Source organism: Rhea pennata, chromosome 12 (genome assembly GCF_028389875.1).
Source record: "Rhea pennata isolate bPtePen1 chromosome 12, bPtePen1.pri, whole genome shotgun sequence".
In the NCBI taxonomy this organism is placed as follows: Eukaryota; Metazoa; Chordata; class Aves; order Rheiformes; family Rheidae; genus Rhea; species Rhea pennata.
Genome location: NC_084674.1, coordinates 23,178,325 through 23,203,695, shown reverse-complemented (window position 1 = coordinate 23,203,695; position 25,371 = coordinate 23,178,325). Strand labels below are relative to the sequence as shown.

General features: G+C 38.5%; 1 protein-coding gene across 1 annotated transcript in view; it reads right to left on the bottom strand.

Moving 5' to 3' along the window:
• DOCK3 (dedicator of cytokinesis 3) overlaps positions 1-25,371 on the bottom strand; it is a 203,793-nt gene that overhangs the window by 165,091 nt on the left and 13,331 nt on the right. Inside the window, exons 2-5 of the mRNA XM_062585966.1 lie at positions 20,752-20,835; positions 5,226-5,266; positions 3,744-3,799; positions 402-498 (exon numbers count right to left, since the gene is read on the bottom strand). The gene's annotated coding sequence lies outside the window, so the exon portion shown is untranslated. The remainder of the gene's footprint in view (positions 1-401; positions 499-3,743; positions 3,800-5,225; positions 5,267-20,751; positions 20,836-25,371) is intronic.

Genomic DNA, 25,371 nt, shown 5'->3' with positions numbered 1-25,371 from the left:
TAACTTCTTCCTCTTTTAAGTTCCAGATGCTAGGAACAAATACTTACAGCCTGTACTGAGTAATTCTTTGAAGCCTTTGATGGGACTTTAAGAAATTTTTCTTATTGTGTGTTATTGAACACATAAACTCTTTCTTACACATTTAAGAACACTTTTAACATTTGGTTTTGTAATGACGACACTTTCGGATCTAAGGCACAATTTCAAATCTGCTTAAGCTTCCACCATCATGCATGCAAACCCCACATGATCAATGATTCTGCAGTTAGTCCCACACATCACTAAAGTGAATCTAAATTCTTATATTAATCATGATCTTTTCCTAATGGACCAAAGTACATGCAACATCTCTCAAAGACAGTTGATTTAAAAAAAAAACAGAAAAACTGCACTGTTCTTACCACATACAGTTGTTTCCAGAGCACAGCCCATTCCTGCAGTGTTGCCGTGACTTCCGTGACAACAGAATCTTCAAGTGGAACGACCGTTTCATATTGCCTATTCAAAGAGGGGGGTGGGAGAAAACAGTAAAAAAGATGTCCTGAAAGAAGGGCAATAAGAAAGAAATGTTGGCAAAACAGTAATTTTTAAAATGCCAAAAACTGACTTAATTTGAGTTGTTAACAGAAAAGGAAATATTTTAAGAGCAACTCTGTTTGTTGTAATGCTGGAGGACACGATGCTCTGGAGTCGCATCAGCTGTTCCTCCCTTACATTCCACAAGAATCAGACTGTGTGAAGCATTTCCTAGCTATAAGTTCAATATTTGATTTTGTTCTAATAAAGGTCAATTAAAATACATTTCATGATTATAGCACGCTAAATTAACTTGCCTAGAAAATGAGGAGCTTGACAGTTCGAATCCCTTTACACTGCTCTAACCATTTTCTCTGTCATTTAATACTTTGGCCATTATGAACAATTACCCCCCAAATTCACCATCTATGAGCCATCCCTATCCAGCAGGCATCTTCAGTACTGGATATGAAACCCGAGTGGGCTATCCAACAGTCAAACGAGTAAGACTTGCTGCAGTCAAGCTCTTCCACAGCCACTTAAGGAGTCAAGTTTCCTCTACTTCCTTATTCTTAAGTGTTGAGTGTGCTAACACTTACTTATATATTGTAACAACATTATATTGTCTGAGCCATCAGTGCCTTATCAATTTTATTTATTTATTTATTTTATTTTAAAGGGGGAACATTAAAAAAAGTAGTTTCTGAAACTGGCTGTGTTGGATCATTTTTCCACTGGTCTTTATGCAATGATACTGAATAACACTGCCTCAAAAAATGTTTTGGGAGGAGCTGTGTCAAGTGAGACAGCCTCTGCAGCACATCCAACCACACTACTGAAGGGCGCAGAGACCTTCCTCTAAGGCAGCACAGCTCATTTCCCTGGGCATACAGGCAGCTATTTTAAAATCCCACAGAAGGCAAACCACAGACTCTCCATTCCACAACCAGTCCAGGCTATCTGCCCTGCCCTTTGTGCAAAGGGTTAAGCAGGTTCTTACAAGTAAATAAGAGCACCGAGATGTATTTAGCTTTAAATAAGCTCTTTTTATGATTGTGTTTTTTTTTTTACATATTGCTTATTAAAAAAAAGTACCACCCCAAAAGCTCAATTCTTCATTTTCACGTGACCTTAAGCTTGTGTTTACATTAGTGACGTAAGTGAATCTTACATTAGGACCCAAAACACATTTCCTCCCCCCTCCCATTTTTTTTTATTTATTTATTTTTTAAGGAACATCAATTGCTACCTTAAAAATATGGCATAGTTGTATTAGGTATGCATTCAACCCACTAAAGCTTGGACAGGGTATCACAAATTCATATGTATACATCTTGAGACAGTAAGACAAACCAAAATTTTTTCTATTAATCAATGACCTTACATTCCCACATTTTATTGCAAGAAACAAACACTGACAGACTTGCCTTCTGAGACCGTGCCCCTTTCTACTGCAAACGTTTGTTGAAATTTGGCCACAGTAGAAGACTGGGAATTCTCAGCTCATGTCTTAAGACTCTGCTGAGCATGCTTGCAATCTAAAGCGTGACATAACACGACAAAAAGCCTAACACCTATTTTTCTTTCTCTCTCTCTCTCTTTTTTTTTTTCACTTTGCAGTCAAAGACCATTTCAGTGGCTAAACAAAGATTCTACTGTTAGCACATATCAAAGGTTTCCTTGTCGCTAACAACATTAAAAAAGATGCTGCAACCATTTCTAGATGAAGATTCAGTTCTCAGATCTTTGAAAAAATGTCATCATAAGAAATGGATTGAAAATACGACCTTAAGAAGCCATAGAAAACTAAAAGGATGAAAGAAGCACAATATACTTTAGGTAATACAGACAAAAATTTCAAAATTAAATTAGAAAAGTGTCCCTTAAAGACTATTTTTGCAATTGAATCTACAGGTTCTTGGCATCAGTGAAAAATTAAGACATTTTGGAAGGTCAGCCTTCAACAGTATGGCTAGATTTAAAGAGATTGCATAGCAAGACTAGAGTTAAAGATAGTTAGCAATTTAATTATCATGCTTCGCATTCTCATAAACCTGTATTTCCTCTATAGTATTCCTATATATTAATACCATTACACTGGGTCAGTGACTCAAATATGAGACCATTATACTGACTGAGACTACATTATACTCAAATATGAGGCCGTTATACATTGTGAGTATATTCTAAAATACAGAGGCAGATTTAAAAAAAAAAATGACAGTAACAGAATTGCATTATGTTCTGTGTTTTATCAATTGGTTTTATCAGTCTTTGATACTCCTTTAGGAAAAATTACACCATCTTTCCTAATCAACATCCAAATATGCTGCACTAGTCGTCTCATATTCTGAACTAACATCAAGTACTAATAACTAAAGATTATAGGAAACTGATTTTTCCGTAAAGGGGTAAACTTTCAGAGTAGTTATTCTGTGCCATATATATGTATTCTATTAGAGTCCAAAGTTACGAAGCATCAGTGTTACAGTTGCCCTCACTGTCTCTACACAGTCTCTTTTAGAAGAATCATAAAACTCAAGACTACCAGAAGTCACATATTTTTCTATAGGCACCTTACTGAAAAATATTTAACACATTCTGTTCTTCCAATTTAATTTGCTGCCAGTAGGTCATTGTTTTAAATGCTGCACTTCAGTCCCCCAAAGCAGCCTTCATCTAGAAAATGCAAGAGCAGCAGCGAAGACACAGGATATTGATTTCAGGAGCCTCAGTCAATCTCATAGGAACCTTTACAAGTTATATGACCTACAATAAAATCACTGACATAACGTTACCATCATTATCATTATTCACCTTAGATAATTTAAACCTAGCCCAAATATGCCTTTCTGAATCACATATAAAGATAGAGAAGGTATAATAATTGCAGGAAATAATGCTGGGGTCGAGGTTGGGAGCAAGGGTGGAAGGGACCTTAGATGCTTTAAAAAGCAAATGAAGCTCTTTAAAACGTGTACCTGACAAGTGATATCTCTGAAGTTACATTTTATGCACAAAAGGGAATGGACAGACAGAATTGGCTCTTCCTATAGTTAAAAACAGCCCTTAAAATTAATGAATTTATAACAAAGCTGTACAGAATAACATTAAATTTAAGCACAGAATCATACAGAATAAAAACTACGATGAACTCAAATCACTCTATAAATTCCTTTCTTTTATACAAACACTGCACTTTCTTAAGGAGAAGGAAAAGCACTCACCCTCTGTTACTCACAATTGCCTTTTTCAAGTGAATATAGTTTGCAGGAAAAATCCCCTACAAGAGGAAAAAAAAAGCCTATAAATACATTTATAGATTTTTAGCATTTATATTCTAGGCTAATTCAAATAATTAACATTAAAAAAAATCTTATTACTGTATCATAAAAGAAGCTACTGCAATCAAAAGTCAATATTCAAACCACAGTTGCAGTTGATGATTTTAGTCCATGTTAGAACGGGACAACACACTGAACCAACCTTCCAGTCTTCAAAGACCAATGTCCTCATCAGGAAGTTTTGCAAGTCTACTCAACAAAAATACCATACAAAGACTCAAGCTGAATATTTTCTATTCTCAGAAGCTCTGAAAGCATTCAAAACAGCACTGTATGAGAAATACACTCTAATGTAAAAATCATAGCAGGCAAACCATAACCAAATGAAGAGCTGTCACTAATTCTACCCAACTGCCTTGGAGCAGACAAGATTGAGATAAAAGAGAAAACTAAAGTTTACCAAACTTCTTTCTTACTGCAAAGACCATCTGAACCCAACAATTGGCTAATAGATGAGAAACGAGCAGGAAAGAGGTAGAACAAGCAGGAAGGGTGAAGAGAAAGGAGCAGCTAGGAAGGACAGTCAGCAGAAAGGAATGACCAACAGGAAGAACTACCAGGCACGTATTGAAGACGTATGAACTACGCAGGGCAGCTACAAAGTGGCTATTGCACAGTTCACAACACTGGTATGAGTCCAGGTAAGGCCTCCCCAGCAGCCCTGCTGATTCAAGAATGGTAAATCTGAAGTTCCACGGTCAATTCAAGATCAGCGTAGTTAATATGCAGATTAAAAAAAAAAAAAAAAAAAAAAAAACACAGCAATTGAGTGTGAACTGTAAGTTTTCAGAGCTTTATAATTTTGCACATTTTGGGAAGACTGATTTTTCATGGTGGGAGGGAGGGGAAGAAAAAAATACTAAATAGAGACTATTCAATATGTTAAGGAAAAATCCTTCTCTTTGATAGACAAGATTGAAATCGAGGAGGAAAAAAAATCATGAAACTAACAGGAACGGCTTCACTGAAAGTCAAGAATAAACACGCATGCTTTCAGCAATACAGAAACGTGGAAAAGGAAGAAACACTACTTCAGTTTGCTTGTTCGGTTCACTTTCGATTAATGAAGTCCATTCCTCTGATTAGGCTGGTTACCTAAGAAACTACAGAAGGTTTGAAGAGTTCTCTTATCAAAATTCTGCACATATGCAAGCAGTAGACAAAACACACGATGAATTTAGGCTTTTCCATTAGAAGAGGAATATAGTTGTGCAAGTATTGTTCCATCAATTTAGAGAATAAATCCAACTCTCCAACATGAAGGTTAAAGAGAAAAAGTAGTAAGGAAAAATAAGAGTTTACAGAGCTGTAACAGCAAAGCAGAGAATCTCTCCCACTAAGTTAAGAAAATGTCTTCATGCTTACCTTTACATTGGGCTTCTTAACTGAAACACCTCTGTACCAACCTAAAAACAGATAAAACACACTATATTAAATTGTGATATTGCTTACTTCACACAGAAGCCTGACTGAAAACTATGTATCTACTGAGATCATTCGGAAAAACCACTGTGCCTCGCACGGATCAAACTTCCTACATGGAATAAAAGCGGCTTAGTATTCTTTGTAACTTTACTCGCAATCATCAGCCGCTGCGATAAAGATATATTCGGCACTTCCGCAAGAATCTGTACTGAGCATTTTTCTTGTATTGTGCTACAAGGGTCAAGGAGGAAAAAGACACAATCATACATTTCTCATACTGTTTAAACAAATACAAATCTTTTGCATATGTCTAATCTTATGCATGCATGAGAGCCTAGAGGACAGACTTCAGGATCTAATTTCATAAATTCAAATAATATTCTTGCATCCCCTATCATGACCCAGACATGATAATAATCAGGAGTAAAAGCCAAAGCTGCAAAGGCCACAAATCAAACTGAAGAGCCTAATTGCTGTTTTCCACAGGTAAATAACTTATGTCACTCCATGCAAGACACCAACTCACTGGGGAAGCGTTGAAAACACTCTCAATGGAAAAAGAGCAACTTTCATCTCCAGAATGTAAAGCAAAAAAGTTTTTTTAATCTTTTTTTATATAGACAGATACTTTATTACGTATGTCTCATGAGAACAGGACATAACACAAAGACTTGATTTCCCAGGAAATTATTGCGTATGTTCCAGAAGCAAAGTTTAATCTTCAGTTTACTGCTTAGTTGGTCAAACTTCATGGTAACCATATCAGCAGAAGCATATATTCTTCAGGGAATATAGAAACCAGTCTGCCAGCTTGCCTTCTGAAGATACACCAGTTCTAAAATGTGTAAAGTATTTCCCCGATCTTTCCTTTTAGGTCATACTCTTAGTTTTTCTTTCTTTTTCCTTTTCTTTTCTTAGTATGGTTTAATGTTTTTAGAATCACCTTTTTCTACTTCAAGTTTCCTGCAGTTCCATTCAAGCAACATACAGTAAGTAGAGAGAAGCGCTCACCAGGCCTTGAAAGCGGTAGTTTGTAACACAAAATTCCTTATTTACTTGCAATGAACACTACCAAAAAACCCACCCCGTATCTCAAAGTAAAAGCTATCAAATTGGAAAAGGTACAGTGATCATCAAGAGTGTGCATGTATTACATTTTTACTAGATTCAACTCAGCATTTATCAAGGAACTGGTCTTAAATAGATTAACACCAAAACAATTTGATCATCTTAGGGGAAAAATATAAACTTACTTTATATGAATAATACTTATTTAATTACTACAAACTAATAAGAATTTGAGAATGGATATAATTAAATACTGCCACTAAAAACTGTGACATAAAACCACAGTTAGAATACCCAAAACCCTCTATAGAGGAAAACTATGCTCCATAGATGTAATGTTGTCTCCATCTCCTTTATGGAGGGATAAGAATATTCTCAAACTGCCTGACCTCCTGTAGAATCTAGCAAAAAGCAGACAGATAACACTGATCACTTTTGGAAAATGAAGCACTGTTAATGGAATTTAAAAATGGGAGTGGGGGGCTACTAATAGAAAGGAGTAGGAAAGAAGCAAGTATGGTCAAATAGCTTTTCAAAGTTAGGGAAAACGAATTCTCCTTTTTGTACTTAAAATGAATATTTTACATTATATTGATATAAAAAGATACTATAAAACAAAAGAGAAAACAGTTGCAAAGTTAATTAATGAGCAGTTAAGAAGTGCCAAGAATTAATATCACCTCCTCACTAACTCACCCCTTCTGCACTGACTGGCTCTGCTAGCATTTCAGTATCTGCAACAGCTAATGCAAGGATCCTTTCCAGATTTTTTCATTACATAATGCCGATTCCTTTGCAACATCCTGCCCACACGTGCTGCAACTGTGGAACAATATCTTACAGGAAAGAGATAACACAATTAAAGACTTGAGTAAAATGTATTCAGTCCACCCAATTAATAGGAGCTTAAAAAAAGTCTTCTATACTGATTTTCTACCATAGGAGTTGAATATTGATTTGTCAGACAACAGGAGAAAGCTGGCAATCTGTACATGGAAAATACGCAAGTGAATTCGGAGGGCCGTGTCCTTTAATTGGTTTAAAGGCTCAGTCTGTTACTGGTTTCAGCTCTGCCTTACCTACTCTTTTTCTCTTTTCTTCCTTTTATCACTTTCCTCTGTACAGTCTCCTCTCCCAATTTTTCTAATGTCTTTTTCAATTGCATCACTTGACTCTGCCCCTTTTTCCTCTACAACTTTTGCTTCTGCAGCTCCTCTTCCTCCTATTCCCTTACAGCTCAATCAGTTACTGAGTTCTCCTCTACAGTGCATGCCAGTCAGTAAGAAAGCACTAGAAACCACAGGTGAGTTCATTTGATTGAATGAAGTTCTACCACTTTATGGGACAGCAGTCTAGTCACACAAAATGTCAGGATCAACTATGGCTTCCTGGAGAGCGGCATGTTCAAAGCAGATGCAATCTGCGGACTTCCATCACTGAAGCAGCACGTATCAGCCTTTGCTGAACACACATTAGCTGTGACATTCAGCCCCAACCCTCTGCCAAGCTTTAACTCAACCAAATTAGTTGTCCCCCCTCCCCAATAAAGTAATATCTTCTGAGTGAAGGCTTGGAAACTATGAATGCATTTAAGTGAGTATCGTTGTTATGATATCAATGGAAGGCTAATGCTGTATTTCAAAATACATTGACAGAGCACGGAATTTACTGCAAAAACACCAAAAATTGGTCCATTATAAGCAACATCCTAAATAGTTCCTAGTCTACATGGGATAGCAACTAGAAGAACACTAAATATATCCTTAGCAAGTCAGGTTATTTTGAATACTACATATGCTTGAAATTAAGTAAATAAAAGCAGTTTGCTTGGGGTATCATTGATGGTATTTCTGTTTGTTCTAGGATGTCTTCATCATTTTGTGATGAGCCAGGTAAGATAGGCACAGGAAGAGCATACTGCTTACATTATAGCACAGTGGCAACCAAACAACGCGTTATTACACCTGAATGTTTGTGAGAAGCTGGGGATGAGCGAAGCCATGGCTTGTCTCTTAACATTGTGTCTACGTGTGATTATGGATATGTGCCATGACAGAGTCACCTGCTTTAGAAATTTTGATTATGACTCTACAGCAGGTGTAGAACAAAACAAAAACTGTTTTAAGAAATCAGTAATATGAGAGACATAACTCCTTTGTAAGATAGAAACCGTCAATCATAGAATCGGTAAGGTTGAAAGGGACCTCTGGAGATCATCTAGTCCAACCTCCCTGCTCAAGTCACCTAGAGCATGTTAGACAGGGCTGCATCCAGGCAGGCCTTGAATATTTCCAGAGAAGGAGACTCCACAACCTCTCTGGGCAACCTGTTGTGGGAGTCATGCATACTTTTCCAATTTAACTGATTGTGAACACCTCAATGCTTTACATTTTCAAAATGCAGAAGACAAAGGTTTAATCCAAGTACTACAGCAGTAACTGAAATCAACCATATCCATTCCAGCATATTCTGGACAAGTCACCACATTTTTAAGTCTTGTTCCAGTTTTGCTTTTACACAGACTCACTACGAGACAGCAGAATATCGTCCTCCCTGAGCCCAGGGCAGGGGGTGGCGAGCAGAGGCATTTCTATGCCTGCCTTGAGCCAGCTCTCTACCACTTGCAGTCTGTTTTCCTGGACTGGTGAAAAGTGTTGGCACATGGGCAGTTGCATTGCAGAGCTGATCACCTGGGGACTTAGGTTGAACAGAATGAGATTCTGAGTGTAGCAGCAGGGCTGGCAGTCACTGGTGCCTTCCCTGTTGGTCCAGGAGCAGAGACTGCTCCCCAGTGCTGTATTTACACGCACACACACACACAGGCACAAGAATTACCTACTTCACAGTACAGTAGATAAGCTAGGCACATTGCCTGAAGCAATATAGCCACACCGAACAGTGCTCTGTGCCAACTAAACTCAAAGAACCTAAACATTACATTTCTAAAGGTGAAACATAAAACTTAAGGGAAAAAAAATTACAATCCTTTACAACTGCTTTTTTCAATACTATCTAATGGTATTTGACTGCAAGCCAAGACAAGTGAGAAGCAGGCTATTCTATAGCTCTGCCTCCTTTATTATACCCTACAGAGCAAATAATCCCTCCAAGAGCTGCAGGAAGAATTACTTCCATGATTAGAAAACTGCAGAAAAACAAAAGGAAAAGTGCAGCACTTTGCCTGTTCTCCCCACACATTATAAAGATGACTTGCCTATAACTTTTTCTTCAAAACACATTCCTATACATAGAGTTCACACTGTGATCCTGCCCCTCTACTCAGCCCTGGGGAGGCCTCATCGAGCACTGTGTCCAGTTCTGGGCTCCTCAGTACCAGAGAGACATGGAGCTACTGGAGAGAGTCCAGCGTAGGGCTACGAAGACGATCAGAGGGCTGGAGCATCTGCCCTATGAGGAGCGGCTGCGAGAGCTGGGCCTCTTTAGCCTGGGGAAGAGAAGACTGAGGGGGGATCTTATCAATGTCTACAAGTACCTGAAGGGAGGGTGTCATGGGGACAGGGACAAACTCTTTTCAGTTGTCCCATGCGACAGGACAAGAGGCAATGGGCAGAAACTGAAGCATAGGAAATTCCGCCTGAACGTGAGGGGGAATTTCTTCCCTGTGAGAGTGATGGAGCACTGGAAGAAGTTGCCCAGAGAGGTTGTGGAGTCTCCTTCTCTGGAGATCTTCAAGGCCTGCCTGGATGCAACCCCTGGATGCTCTAAGTGACCCTGCTGAGCAGGGAGGTTGGACTAGATGATCTCCAGAGGTCCCTTCCAACCTTCCAACTCTATGATTCTGTGAAAAAGCCAGTCCTTTTCACAACTCAATAGCAGACAAACAGGGGGTCCTCAGGAAAGGTACTGACTTGCCTTTCTAAACAATACGGCTCAAACATCCAGGCTGAGTTAAAAACAAAAAAACAAAAACAGAAACAAAAAAGAAAAAACAAAAAGCCCCCCACTCAGCTGTAAAAGAACAAAGCAGAAAAACCAGGAGACTCCACAGACCGTTTAAATCCTTGCCATATAATATTCTGGAAATACATTATGTAAATATTTATGGTTACTCTTAAACATAAACTCGTCCTTAAGGGAAGCAGCACTATTAGAATCCACCACAAGAACTCAAAGTCTCACAGCCCTAGCAAAAATAGCAGCCATAAGAAGTCTGGTTGTAATAAATAATAAAGCCCACCTGTCAAAGTGTTTAAAGTTGGACCCATTTAAAGACCCATGTATGAGGTTTAAATTCCATTGAGAAAGTGCCATTTCCCCAAGGGGAAGGTGAGTTCTTTCACAAACAGGCCAGTGATGGGACAGAAAATTAAAACGCCTCCAGTGTGTGGATGCAGGGCAGGAATTGCCACTAAGTTCATCCAAACTAAGAGAACATGTCTTTCTAAACACAGCCTGAAGTCTCGGGGTGGGGGAAAAGAAAGCTGAGAGAATGCTTTTCCCATCAAAACCACAAAACTTGACCACTAGCCAAATATTTTTCAGACGGCCTCTTTCCTCTGAGCAAATCTGTTCTAGTCCCACGGCCATGCAACGGTAAGGCTGTCAGATGAGAAGAGCTAAAGTTTGTAGTAAGATCTAAGAGTAGATATAGGGTCCCAGGCTTTCCATAACAGCAGAGACAAACATCCAGAAATTAAAGCTGCTTGAAACCTCATTGGGGCTAACCATGTAAGAAGCAGCCTTAGCCTATTTGATCCTGAAGATAACTCTGTGTAGAAAAGAAAGTCAGGAGACTGCATCTTTATTTTCATGTATTAAAACTTCCCTGATCTGGGAATCAAGTATCTAGAATAGAGAGACTAGCACTTCTTTAGAGCAAAGTTTAATGTTCAGGACACAGTCAAGCTCTGAACTAAAGTCACTGGGACAGTTATCATCTATAATCCATCAGCCTGAAACAACTGACCAATTAGAACTACTTGGAAGCTACTAATTAACTCAGTGCAACATACCTGCCCCCGAAGAATCTCACATCCACAATCTGCTGAAGGAAAGCAGTGTCACGTGTTACTACTGAAATACCTTTTCTTCCAAAGTAGTAAAATAGCGTATGTGTAACGTAACCACTGCTCCAAGTTCCAATACTGGTGTGAAGCCAGCACTCCCATACTGACCTTTGCCTTACGTTCTCAAACTGGCAGAAAGAAGCTCCTCATCCTAGAAGGGAGGTCTCTGATCAGACTGATTTTAGCTGAATGAGCCCCATACAAAAGAAGCAGGATTTGGAGTACATTTTAGAAATACTAGGGCAAATATTTAAAAGATTTTATAGTAAAAAATATTTCGCCTATCATGTTTTTGATGCAGGTAGACCAGGAAACACCTACAGACAAAGTACTGAAAGCAAATATTAAACTTGGAACCCCATAGCACAATGCTGTGGTTACTACACGCTTCATCATAATGCAGAATTTAAAAAGACATTTTCTTCAAGAGAAACACTTTCAACAGCTAGACTTTATTTTCCTACAAGAGTAGCAGCAATGTGGCAGAATATGTAACAATTTTATGTATATGCAAGCTGTAAATTAATGATGAGGTTCCCATTTGTGAATTCCCAAACACATTTAGAACTTTTATTACTATGAAAAGTTCTACTAGAAATTCGGTAATCACATTTTGCATTATGGAACTTCTCTCTCAAGCCTTTACTTTTTTGCCCCAAATTTAAAATTCACGTTTCCAGATCTATCATATACAATGAAAAGGAATCTAAGTTTAGCCTGCAGGGTTGATAAGCTGCAGGGATTTTTTTTTTTAATTTTTAGTAATTGGCAAACTCAAAAAGATTGATAATCAGAGGACAGTACCTTTTATCTACTTATTTCTACTGAGGAAAAATGTCAAAGACTAAGAACAAAGACCTTGTAAAACTATTAGAAGCACCAGTTTTGGGACCAAATCCCTAAGGTTCTTAGCTCAAGTCTCCCAAAAATGGAAATGTCATGATGCCAAGGGGGAGGGGGGAACCCTCATGTTCAAATATAAACAAGGAAATGGAGAATATACAACAGCAAATGATACGATAAAAATCTGCAAAAGAGTAAATGAAATAAAACCTATGCCTCCAGATGTTTAGCAGAGGGAGCCAAGAAAGGGAAACATCAAAGTAGAGCCAGACCCAGATGAGACCCACACCTCTACCCCCTTAAACTTACTGAAAACTTGGCTGGAAACGTGACCCACTCTTCAGTGGTTCAGAACATCCTTCAAAACCAGATTTGATTTTTAGATTTAGGGAATTTGATGTAAAAGGCAGCAGCAATCATGTTACAAACAACCTGATCCCCAAAGGAAACAAATTTCTTCTGACAAGATATGGTGGCCACGGCCAAGCTTCTTTTATCATCCTCATGATGTCAAGAAAAGCCAACAGTTGGAACAGTCACTGTCCCACTCTGAGACACCACTGAAAACTGTAGCAGGCAGAAGCGATTTCCAGAAAATAAAACAAAAAGGAACAGCGCACTAGTACTAGGGCATATGTTCTAGGTAACATGTTTTATTTCCCATCCCAGTGACAAATTAAACTGTGAAAATTAAATGTGAAAACAAGATTTCACATTTTGAAAAATCTTTAAAAACTGAAAGGCAAATATAGAGTTGCTGTTTTTAAATAAGAAAAACATGCAGCCCCACTATTTCCCAACTTCATATGTTAAGAAGTTTTCAAATTTTTAAATCCAAAGATATGTATTCTTAAATGCAGAAGGCTAATGTCTAAAGGGATTGTTCTGTGTTTAAAGAAAGTGTTACAAAAACCACAACTTTCAGGTATGAGACCGCTATGTTAGATAAGCAAAAAACTAACATACTACAGCCATCTATAAACTAAACAAAAAACCCAATTATCATCTTACTCTCTCCATCTTTATCCACAACTTGAGACTGAATTTCTATCGCAAATGTACCAAAATACTTTATTATTTAAAGATAACCATTTCTCTGCTTGATAGCTAATACTAAAACCACGTAAGAAAAAGGTAATGGCTCTCCAAGGAACAATCTGCATGTGAACTGTGTTTTTTTTATTAAGAAAAACAAAACAAAAAGCTTAGCCACTTATTCTTACTTTAGACTAGTAAGATTTTCCAGTACTATGAACAATCTTCAAGTCTGGCAGAAAAAATACCTTATTTGTGCTACAAACAGTATAAATTGACTTTAAACATGTAGAAAAAAGTTGTATTTTTTCCTATTTCCAATAGTTTTGCCTCCATATGTTCAACTCTCACTAGGAGTTCCAAGTAGTTGCATATAACTGAAGTTGCAAACTGCCACTGTTCCTCAGCTGATTTATTAAAAGTAGTCAAAGTAGCTACCAGAAAGGAAAGGGGTGTGTGAAGGGGAAGCAGAACAACAAAACACCCCCACATTCATTCTAGCTCTTGCCAAGTACAATCTTATGGGGCAAAGTATGCAAACCAGCTTCCAAAGGATAGCGACAATAACCTAACTACTGTTTAGAGAAGCATTACACACCACAGTAAGATGGTCAACCACAAACTTGTACAGTTCCAGGTAGAATACTTGGCAAATGATAGACACAGAAACCAAATAAAGACTAGAAAGAAAAATGAGAAGTTTGCTCTCTGTTAGCATTCAGATAACTAAGAGTCACTGCTAAAAACTGGGAAGAGAATGAAAAGTATGAATTTGGAATAGATAAATCAGCATGTAGAATAAGGGTACCAACACAAGGGCACACTGATACTTAAAACGCAAGCAGGGGATGCCCCTGGGACTTAGCTGCCCATCTCTTGGCATTGCCATCAGCCATACAAAGAATCAAGCTTGGGATGCTGTAAACATATTTGCAAACCTCACAAGCATACAAAGACATAAAAAGAAAAACGTATCAATCCCCTTTGTTAAGTTCTGCAAGCCTTTAAGGCAAAACACTTCAGTGATGATGACAGACTCCAAATTTACTGCCCAAAATTTACTGGAGACACAGGGAATAAAAAACGATTGAAATCTATCACATAGGCCTTGTTTCCACAAAAAAGGCACTTAAAAAAAAAGTAAAAAGGAACCCTGACAGGACTACAGAAATTAAGTGTGTTACAGAAGACAAGAACAGCTAGACTATGACAAAAATGGAGATAGAAAGCATACAAGCATAGTAACACATACCATAGCAAAAGTAAATTAGACAATAAAGTATTGGACAGACCAGTAAGAGTGAGCTAGAACGGCAGATCATCAACAGGTAAATGCTACTTTTTGAGATGTAGCCTACACATATACCTTAATGGTACTTTGTTGCATATGAAGCATTTTGCAAAGCTTTCAAGATAGGGCAGGAAATGTTTTGAAGCAGAAACCTCTCTAAAACACTTAAACTCCTATCTGGCAAACAAATTATGGTTGTTCACCAGGTAGAATAGGATAGAGGGAAAAAAAATAAGCTCTCTTTCCTGTGGCATCTCCTTGCCTTCTGATCTCGAGAACACGTTCTTCTGCACTAGACAGAAGCAGGGCTAGCAATCACAGACAGTATCAAGAAGGCATTCACCTACACCATGTCTTTCTTAAGCCACTGCTAAAACTCTTACTTCTCAAAAGCAAAACACCAAGAAGCTGGTGACTGCCTTGCCATACGGACAGCTTGCAGAAAGACCCCACTGACAGGCCTTTAGATGAATTCAGAAAGCAGAGGATACTCCTTGGCTGCAGCATATTCCTGTAGACCAGTAGACCTTAGTGTCCTCAAAGAATAATGTCCAAAGAGGTAGTGAAATCTCTGGAGAACATCTGGTAAAGGTCCTAAAGGTAAATGTGGCCCCAGTTCCTTCTTAGCTCAGGCAGATGACCTGTCACTAACAAACATCTGGTCCTCAGAAGAATGACACGATGACCCCCCTCAAGTCTGGAAAGCACGCTAACTTTCTGCATTAATATTGAGAACGGCATCGTATTCTTAACTACTGAACCAGAGGGCTCTGAGACCCAGCACCTGGAGTTACTCTCTCCCTTTCTGTAACCCTTCCTTCCTCCTCCTAAGGTGTTCATGTTCCAAGGACTACCTCCAATACAGCACAGCTGCCTAACCTTGGCTCAGACTTTAAGAAAACTGTCAATCTGCAAGAAAAAGCTGGGGAAAAGTCTGCAAGGAGAAAGGGGGAAAAAAAGAAAAAGAAAGGAAAACTACAGCCAGTGATAAGACCAGATTCTGGTGACAGGGACCATTACTAGCTCAACGATTCAACAAGAGAAACGCCAGTACAGAAACATGTAAAAATCCTAACAGGGTGGTGGTGGTGGGGAAACAACAGGAGTCTGTCAGTCACTGCTGTAAATGCCAGCAGATTTAGTGAGTATTGAGGAACTGTTCCAGCGAGCAGTGGAGGCCAACACTTTCCCTCCTGACTGACAAGCACCTGGCCAAAGACTCCCGTCTCTCTGGATGTCTTACTGGGGCTGATGGGCGTGGTAATGCTTACCCTTGTAGCTAAAACTACAATTTTGCTTATGTTAGACCATAAATAATTCCTTTTACCTTCTAAACTTTATATAATTGGCTTGCAGAATCTCTGTGCACAGCTAAAGGTGCTCAAAGTGACCCAGAGAAAGGATAGTAACAGAGCTTTTTAAAGACCTGATGCTGAGACTACTCAATGCCAAGACCAGCCTGTTCTGAGCTTGAAGCACCAGCAGTGCCAGGACTAGATGAACAGCAGATGAACACCCCAATCCAGCCTGCCAACACTATGTCAGGGAGCAGCTTTGTGCCAGCAGAACCACGGGAAGATGCTAATAGGGCAGCTAGAGATGCCATAACAAAAGCAGACAAGGTAGAACACGATCTTAGTGTTTTTCTTGGCCTTAGCCAAACAGACAGACTTCAAGAAGCCATTCCTGGGCTCCAAAAGGCTAATTTGAATAGCCAGGTAAGATTTTCCACAGTAGCTGTGAGGGTTCAGGAAATGTCAGCTCCACTGGCATGCTGCACAAAAGGCAAAGAAGAAAGGGGATATTTCACCAGGGACATCTCTCTCGGGGTAAATCAACATTAACGAGAGGGAGTCAATTTGGCCAAGTCAGCTCCAGGAGAGTTCCTGAATCCGGGTGGCAAGAAACCTGCATTATTCCCTCAGAACTGAAAGTCTTAAAATGTGATTCCTCATTCACCCCTAGATGCAAGCTGGAAGTAGAATATAACCCTTATGGAAGGCAGCAAAACTAACAGAAACATTCTATGAAGGCATTAAAACCTCAAACTGACAAGGAAAATTACTACAAATGTATTAAAAAAAAAAAACACACAAGCAAAAAATTCGATCAGCAGAATGACTAAAAGAAAACGGAGTGATAACTGATGCTGTGCATCAAAAGAAGGGGAGGGTCTAGAAAGCAACCTTTAGGGTTGCTGCAAAGAAAAGTTCTGTCTCTCAGTGTAAGCAGTATCTGCTGCTTAAATGTATTTAGGGACTCAACTTACCCTTCCCTCTCCCCATCCCACCCCCAAAGAAACCTTTGAAGGGGGAAAAAAAAAAAAACTTTTACAGAAAGCTGTAGAACTTCTGTACGTCCTGAATGCTGTAAAGCCTTCATCTGGCCACATTTTCACTGCTGGAGATAATAGAAGAAGATTTTAAACACATTACCTGCATGGCTTGGGAATGCTATTATCATTATACACACAAACCATGTGAACAAAGATACTTGTATAAATACTAGAATTTGCATGGGCAAGGTAATATTCTAATTGGTGCTTGAGGCTTCAGACACTAATTTCTCCTCTTGAATATACAGGGCCTCAAGCTAATAAAGTCACTGAAGCTGTAGCATTTTTAATCTAAAGAAAATTGCTTCCTAGTAATAGAAATAAATAGACAAGACAGTCTTTCTACGCTTACTCAGAATGCCACTGCTCATAGCCATACTGGCTGAGAACTGATTACACCAATGTCTGCACTTAAGATGATGCGTCAGCAAGGAACAAAGACACTTTGTCATCTAAACATAGGAAGAAAATTCCTCTGTGGATTTTTCTAGTAACCTTTCTGCCTGTATCAGTCAGCTTACTGCGATAGCCCACCCCCCACCTCAGGTTAATGTCGGCGTGTCAGTTCAAAGTAGGATACTCATTTTGCAAATCTATCAGTGACAGGCAACAGCCAGGTGACTCGAGATAGATGACGTTCTTTGAGATATGTAGTCTGCATATATATTTCAAATAGCAAGTATACTCAAGCCGGGTACCTTGAGACCGGAAAGCTCTGCTTTTTAGCATCTGTCAATGGCATACTACAGCCATTCCCTTCCTCCTCTTCCTCAATGCATGGCATGCAAAGCAGAGAACACTACTTACTGTTTCAATTCTCTCTCAGTGGCAGGGTCATACTAGGAAGGACTCAGAGACAGAGAGAGGAAAGCTGTGAAAGGCAAACATACGTATGGCTGACATCCTGAAGAATATTCGTTACCAGTAGGAACGCCTTTGAGTGAGACCACTGGAGTACCAATTCATGCAAGCTAACTATAAAACTGCCCTAGTAGTGTCACACGCTTTAGAGATAGCATAAGGTTTGGTGAAATCTTAGATGGAGTTCTTGGCAGCTTCACAGGAAGGCTCACTTTTCCATGGGTTTAAAACCTGTCACGTTGAATTACTGGGGCAGGGAGGAGGTAAAGGGCCAGATTTGGACAGGCTTAGAAAATAGCAATTTAGAACTCTGTAACCCAGTTTGAAAAATGCACAGAGCAACAGGACACATAACTGACTGAAATTTAAAAATTCCAACTTCAAGCACATGCACAAAATCCACACTAACAAGAGACAACCATGCTTCCTTACCTATCCAAAAAAAAAAAAAAAAAAAAAAATGCAGACAACCACAAAGAAAGAGATTTATTAATATCTTATTAGATAGTATTTCCACTTTTTAGCCCTAAAAAAGCTTTTTTTTAAAAAAAAAAAAAAACTCAAAAGCTCCATTCCTTTCTTGCATATGTATCTCTCTCTACACACACACACTTTTACTCCTTTTTATATAAACTTAGCTGTAAGGGTACTTGAGAAAGAACTTGATGTAGGAAAAACCCTACTCACTAAATGAATGTGCTCTAAATATAGTAACTGCTTTTTATGCCAGTCACTCCAAAACAGTACTTTCTATAACAGTTATTCAATAACTCATTACGATTAAAAGTATGTATGTTCAGAAGTACAACTAGTATTTGAATTTTGTTAGCATGGGTGCTAACAGTGAGTCTCAGAAATCATTCTTTAAGTCACTAGAAGGTTTGTGTTAAACCCTTTTTGTCCAGAAGCAAAGTCCCTGCTGTGGAAAATTATGCTCACTGTTTCAAAAAGAGAAGCTGAAACAATGATAGATCTCCCGCTGACCTGTATGGGTTAACATTAATTTATCCAAGCAGGAGAATCCCAGTAATGTGGAGGTAGAAGATGAAGTCACATTTCATCCTAATTTTGCAAGGCAAACCAAGTAATGCGTTAAACAACCACTTAAACCAGAATGCTTGAACAAATTTTTTTTGGTTTAATAAGCTACTTTGCATGTTTTGTATGTTTTTTTTGCATAATTTATGCATGCAAAAGCTGTAGCACAGACTACCTGAATATTTAGCGTACCATGTTGTGCAGTTCCAGACATTGTTATTGAAATTAATACATCTTTTCAGTCTTCTAACTCTTACTGTTAAAGACCCTGCAAACAAAATGACAGGATAGATGGAACTTCTCCATCCCTCCAGAAAAAAAACCCCACACATTTGTAGAAACCTCCCCTCAGCTAGAAAAACTCTTTCCCAGAGGAAAAGTTCCTTTGGGAAATCTTCTTAAAAATACTGGCAAAGGAAATTATACAGATTATAATTATTACAACATTGTAAAGAGATACTGCATTTTCCTTTGGCTTTTTTGTAAACAAGCAGCACTTTTGATATCATCCCTTTATTTTCCAAAGTTTTGAAAGCATCCTGGATTACCAGAAATGGTTTGAAAATAAGATGACCATCAAAGCTTCCAATATACACAAGTTCCTTCTATGCTACTAATTACCTCTTCCTTACTAATTCACCAGACCTGGCAGCATGACCACAAGCAACACTTAGTGCTGCAGTAAGGTTTACCTCATCACAACACACATTAAAAAAAATATTTATGTTGTTAGGTGTAATAATACACATATTGACTACAGCCTGCTTCTTTGCAGATTAAACACCAGCACTGAATTGCAAAACCCTCATTCAACAGAATGTTTTTTATACATGTAGATGAAGAAGCTACATTACTTTCCTAGGAAAAAAGTATATATGAGGTCTTTTTTTTTTTTTTTTTTTTTTTTTCCTCTAAAGGGTAAGCTGGCATGTAAACAAAATCTCTGAATACAACAAAAAAAAACATTGAGAACAGCAGATAGTTTTGGGGCATGATAGGAGAAAAGTAGTCTCCTGAAGAAGCATGCAGAAAGCTTCTGTAGCAAAACTAACACTGCAGATGAAAAATGAACATAAGTTAGAACATAAAACCAAACCTACAGCTTTGTAGAATGTCAAGCTGGAAACCTAATTTGAGAATATGAAGTCTGAATTTATGCTTTTAACATTTCAGGATTAAGGTTACAGCATTCCATTTCAAAGACTATAGTGAAATGTGTTCTCATACTGTATCTTGTCAACCTAGTTCTCAGAAATGTTGCAAACGTTTCATATCACATACTTATTTTGAACATTAGACTAAAAATCATTGTCCTTAAAGTTTTAAATACATCAACTTCAATTAGACTATTCACATGAATAAAACAAAAGACCATGACATTCAATCTATTCACACAGAGACATACCCACCACATAAGGAAGAACTGTGGTTATAACATTTACAATAACATTTTCCTCTAGGTAGAAAAAGAGCACAGGAATATAAATGCAAAACAATCCTCCTTAAACCAGTGTTTTGTTTCTTACAGTAGTGGTCCCAAATCATCTGCTACTATATTTCATAACTAATATTTTTCTCATGCTCAGATGTTTCTAAAAATAAACATTGGTAAATTGAATTGAAATATATAAAGAAAACAGTGAGAAAATATGGTAAAAAATCCAAATATTGATTCTACACTTAAAAACGATGAAAATCACTGAAAGACCCAATTCCAATAAAACAATCAGGTCAGGGTTCAACATTTTCTGGACAGATGGTTAACTTAAAACACACTGACCCCCTATCAGACTGGATTAGTGCCAACAGCACTCAGCCTTTCCTACAGAAAGTGGGTCAGATTAAGTCTTATCCAAGTGCTTTGATTTGATGCATCATGACTCCAAACAACTTATTAAAAACTGCTATATTAAAGCATTTGTATATGTTTATATAGAAAATAGGGTCCTCTTTGGGCATCACACTTACCTTCACACTTCTCTAGGATCTGGACAGTTTCACCTAGTTCCAGAACTAAACCTTGTGGTACAGCTCCTCGGAAGCTGCATATCACTAGAGGGCGGGGAAAAAGAAAAGAGAAAGACACATGAGGGATGAATCTTTGCACGAATTTTTCTTCTAAGCATAGCATGTTAGTTCGCTCCTTACATAAAAATAGGTACTATACAGCTGCCCAGAAAACCTGCCAGCCCACTTTTCCTTATCTTTATTTTAGCCCGTATCACAAGTTAAACTCAGCAGCAACATAAAAGCTGGGGGGGGGGGGGTTTTTAGAAGATTTTTGAATTAAGCAAAGCTTATAATGATTTTAATCACTAACCCCAAATGAACCCGTAATGTTAATGAAGACTTCCTTGTCTCACAATTCTTACTCTCTTACAACCCAACAGAACAGGCAGTCCTGACCTAACAAGAGTCAAGAATTTTGTTCTTGAGCGTTAAACAATATAACAGAAAGTCATTGGCAGGAATCACTTTCCTCCAAAATTGCAACTCATCTTTAAGTAAAATATATGGCGCTAGTATATTGCACAAATCCTAAATATAATCATGTATATTAATACGAATATATGATACAGTACACAAGAACACTTTTCACAAACACTGAGCAACCAAGATGGTATTCATCTTGAATATCATTTTCCCAAGTATCTGTAGTTTTCATTATCCAGTGAAAAATCAGAAAACATGAATACTAATCAAAAAAATTATACAACAAACCTCAATTTTACAAACAAACTTTAAAATGTTGTAATCGCGTATAATAATATATTCTTTAACCAAAACAACAGTTATTAAAACACAATAGGGACATAGCTATGGATAGTTCCTGGAAGCATGCCACATCAAAACAAAGGATAAACTACAAATAAGGTTCCTCTGGTTTTCCCTTTGTCAGGTTTCATCACCAATGTTTAAAAACTCATTCAGACACAGATTTAATGTAATCACCCAAGTACCTTATTCTAAATAAATACACACACAGACAGGGAGTGCTCCCTGTGTTCTACCTACACACCTGGCAGAATCCCAAGAGTTGAAACAGTGACCTCCAGTGGGCAGTGTCCTTACTTTTTCCCTACTTAAGGGGGAATGCTCCCCTTTAAATGTCATTACTTAAGCTATGGTTGCAACTCATGTGACAGAGCTGCATTTCAGGTCCTCCCTGAGGACCCTTGTCAGAGCCACTGAACCTCCAAGCAGTAAAGCTTCTCTGTGCAGGGCTCAGAGGAGCTAATGAGAAAACCTAAAGTCCAGAGGAAGAACTCCATGAAAACTAAGACTTTCTGCACACCATCTAACACCAAATATGTTTCTCGAACACTGAATTTCCAAAAAACATATAGAATAGCAAAACAAAGTCAATCCAAACAAAACCTTCAGCTTCATATGCAGATCTCAGATCTCACACTGGCAAACACCCACATGGGGGAGAGCAACGCGAGAAAATTCATGAATCAAAATCTAAACAGGACAAAACAGTGTCAGGTGTCTGTTCCTCCGCAGTGAGACTAGGTGCAGAGTGTTTTAACTAACAGGGGGAAAGTAGAGATCCCATCAACAGACCTAAACTGTTCTCCTGGCTCTCAGGGCCCAGAAGCCACCACATACAAAAGCAGGTTTTAAAACTCTTGTTTATGTCAGACAGGATAAACATTAAAAAAATGGCTCTAGATTGCAGTAACACAGAGAATATAATCCAAGAAAAAAAATAATGCAAGAATAAACTTGTCAGCATACTAGATTCAGTTTTTACTTGCAAAGAAGTTATAATTTTTAATCTAAACACATAAATGCATATGGAAAATACAGAATAATTTAACTGTTCTGGAGAAGACAGATTACAGAGAAGACTCTGATAACTGACTTGTGCCGTTCCCATGGGAGGCAAAATGGAGATTTTTTTATAACAATATGGTCATCTACAAACTCTCCATCAATCAACAGGCCTCAATTATTTCTTACAAGACTCATCTCCTTAGTCACCATAGAGTAAAGAAGTAACATATCATCAAAATAGCCATAAGCTAAAAAGCCTGACTTCTACCCCGCAGGGAACAGATTTGCATGATCTCTCTTGGATTTCAAGCCAGGCTGTGGTAACATTCAGCAACTATTTTCAGACATTAAACCCCTTCTCCGTCCTTCCGTTTTATAAGGACGCCATAGCTTCCTCCACGAAGCTTAGGTTTGGCCAGCTGTTGAAGCCATTCCACTAGGGAGGAATGCTTTGAAGCAGCACCTACAGGAGTCATCTCCAAGTCAGAGCTTCCTTAACTGTGGCACTTGAACTGCACCAAAGTGGTCCACAGCAAAAGAAACTCTTACCTCTACACATCTGCAAATTCTTAATAAGAAAACATGAACATATTCACACAGGCTAGATATAGTAGGAGATGACAGATTGAAAAGTGTTTTCCTTGGCTAAGCACATGCCCTGACACAGTATGAGCAGCTGCAAGTCACTAGTGGTAAGAGAAATAGTTTTAAAAGAACAGACTTAAAGGGCAGGTGGACATGCTACCTTGAGAAAGAGTCAATCACGTCTTGGCATAAGCAAAGTCACTCCTCATCAAGCTTGACTGTGATAAAGCATCAAGGTATTTGCACAGAGAAATAACTAGCTGAAAGTTAAGAAACAAAAGAAGCAAGCGTTCAGTTTTCTTAGTAAAGACAGACTGATCAGCAAGCTCTTACGGGATCAGTGTTGGAGCCTGTTCTGTTTAAAAGACCTTTAAATGATCCAGAAAATCAGGTCAATGGGCAAGTGACAAAGTTTGCCGATGTCATTTAAGCTATTCAGGGTAGGGAAGAGTGGCAGAAAGACCTAACAATACTAGGAGTGGGAACAGCAGATGTGCACCATCCCCGTGTACCTATATGGGGTTTCACAACGAACCTCGCATACAAAATGATGGGCTCTCAACTAGTTACTGCCACATTGAGTGAAATGCTGCAATTCTATTAACAGAAGTGCAACCAGGCTCTCTTCATCCCTTTTACCCATCAGTCTTACTGACTGATTCTCATTCTGGTTAATAATTCATCATATAAAAGCCCCTCAGCAGTCTTTGGCATCTCTTGTCTCACCTCTTTCTACCTTTTCTTATGCTGCTTTACCCTTGCAGGTTGAGCTGCTGACATTTGCCAGCGCACGGAGAAGGTGAGCAAGGAACAAGCCTTCATCATTTCTTCTGGTACAAGAAGCAGGGGAGTGTCAAACAAGAAGTAGTTCAGAACCTTAAAAAGCGCTTTTTCCACACAGGGAATCATTAAAGTCTGAAACTCCTCACAAGATGCTGTGGCTGCTAGAAGCTCACAAGGAACGGGGACAAACTGATGGAAGCAAAGCCAGAGAGCTACGAAGCGTACTGCCTCAGGCTAGAGTCCCTGACCCACGAATTCCTCAAGCCTTGGGAAAGCATCCCACGTGCTTATCCTGTTGGGCGACTGTTCTGTAAACATCTGCTCTTCGTCGCTATCGAGGCCGGATGCTGAGCGAGATGGATATTTGACTGGACTGTTACGATCTTTCTAACACTTATTATGGAATCACGTCTGAGCTCCTATTGCCCTTGCTATCCACCAAGCTGCAGCCCCATCTTAGCACTGTTATGACAAAAAGAGGGGAAATGATCCACAGTCAGAGAAATATTACATTAGATTTCATGTGTCATTTTTATTCTCCGCTGCCTACCTAAACAACAGAAACCCTGAATTTTGTTTTGCTGTGGTATAATTTAAAATAAATTTTTCTTTTGTGCTTCTTTCTAATCCAACTTCATACACGCCAGCCTCCCAACCCAGCCTCACCTGGTTCTCAATTCTTCCAAAGACCATTTTTCTACTCAAATGGGTTACTTCAATTACATGAAAACCTAGTAAGAAAATTGGGTCACTTTTTTTTTTCCATGACCATTGGGAAAAGCAAAAGAAAAACAGGAAGATGCCAGACTGCTGTCCAGCACAGCACATCGAAGTAAAAGGTCACGCAGAATTTAGCTGCTTAGTTCCTCCAAACACCACATTTTCTTAGTATATAAACAAAACTACTTTCCAGCACAGTGCACCAGCATAGATACATGCCTCCTGCATTTCATTTCTAATTTGTTTTCAACCTATTTCTAAACATTATACTAAAGCCTACAAAAATATTTTAACATTGCATAATGCACTATTTACAATATTAAGTACCATTTCAGCCCACAATAAGCCAATATTCATTTACACAGACACACACAGAAAAGAGCCATTTTACCACCCTTTCTTCTCCTGCCTTCCCTGATATGTCAATGTAAATTCCAAGCACTTATTTAAACACAGAGAAACAAATTTGGTTCAAGAAATCGCCATGATCACATTATCCTCTTTTCCTTCTCCAGATCTAAATTATATTTCTCTAATCATAAAGTTGCGTTTAGTAATTATTTAGATCTTGCTTATTTCTCATGTTCTCTTCATCTCTTCAGCAATAGAAAGTACTGCTGCTAGAACACACCAAGCATGCTAAAATACATTCTGTTATTCTTTAAATCTTGGCCTCGTTGACATTTTGTAATAATGAATTATACAGATTAACTTTAGAAA